Source organism: Talpa occidentalis, unplaced genomic scaffold (genome assembly GCF_014898055.3).
Source record: "Talpa occidentalis isolate TD23 unplaced genomic scaffold, MPIMG_talOcc4v2.1 talOcc4.5, whole genome shotgun sequence".
NCBI lineage: Eukaryota > Metazoa > Chordata > Mammalia > Eulipotyphla > Talpidae > Talpa > Talpa occidentalis.
In genome coordinates, this window is record NW_023604861.1 from 30801880 (window position 1) to 30803003 (window position 1124).

Consider the following 1124-nt stretch of genomic DNA (forward strand, 5'->3'; position numbering starts at 1 on the left):
TAGTGTCTTTGACCGCAATATTATATATGCCCCGGTCACCCTTAAAATTCATGCCAAATTGGTTGAGAAACAATTATCACTCATTCATTTGTTCATTGGCTCATTTACAAAAGCAGTCCATTCTTTTTATTTGGCTCACAGATTTATTTATTTTGGCATGAAAATTGTTTTTTCTTTCCCTTAACTGAATCAAATACCAATACTTTAAATTTAGAGAATTCACAGAAAATCCAAAGTCCCTCCTCATCTTGAAAATTTTAATAATTAAAAAAAACCTTGAAAATGAGACTGCAATTACACATGATCAAACTGCTTGGACTCAGTCCAACTGAATGAGACCACGTTTCAAATATTTCCCTACTGAATGTTGGATATTTGTATATGCATGAGTGGCAGTTTTGAGCATGTAGAGATTAGGAGGCAACTATATAAAATAGAAAAAGGAAAGTCTCTTCAACAAATGACATTAGGAAAGCCGGACAGACACATGCAAAAGAATGAAACTTCACCACAATATTGTGCCATAAAAAAAAAGTAACTAAGAATGGATTAAATTGGAGGTGAAACCTACATAGAAGAGAACATAGACAAAACAAATTCACATCATTGTTCCTAACTTTAAGGAGAAAGTAAAATACATTTTTGAGGCAGTAAGTAGAACAGGGTACCTTGCTGAACAATACTAATGGCTAACACTCTTCCTTTTCTGTTATTTCCAGAGTTCCCCAGAGAAAAGACCTGAGCCCAATATGGGCTCGAACCCATGACCCTGAGATTAAGAGTCTCATGCTCTACAAACTGAGCTAGCCGGGCTGTGCCCTTTACTGCTATTTCCAAATAGGGTTTTCATTTTCTATAAATGCATTTCTCTTTCAGCCTGGATATCTTACATTATTGGTTTATTATGTTATTGGAAAAAAATGGATAAATACAATGTTGCAAATAGATCTGAATAGAGCTGAATATAAATAATATCCCCAAAATGCTGAATTTGGCCTTTGATTTTTGAAATTTAATATAATTTAGACTACTGTACTTGGGAAATAGGATTTTTTTTTGTTTTATGTCTCATAGTAGTATTAATTTAGACATCTGCACTTTAGCGTTGCATGAATGTTTAAGGA

General features: G+C 33.5%; 1 non-coding gene across 1 annotated transcript; it reads right to left on the bottom strand.

Moving 5' to 3' along the window:
* Positions 1–741: 741 nt before the first annotated feature.
* Positions 742–813, bottom strand: TRNAK-CUU (transfer RNA lysine (anticodon CUU)). The gene has a single exon. It is a non-coding gene; the product is annotated as a tRNA-Lys (tRNA).
* Between the last annotated feature and the right edge of the window lie 311 nt (positions 814–1124).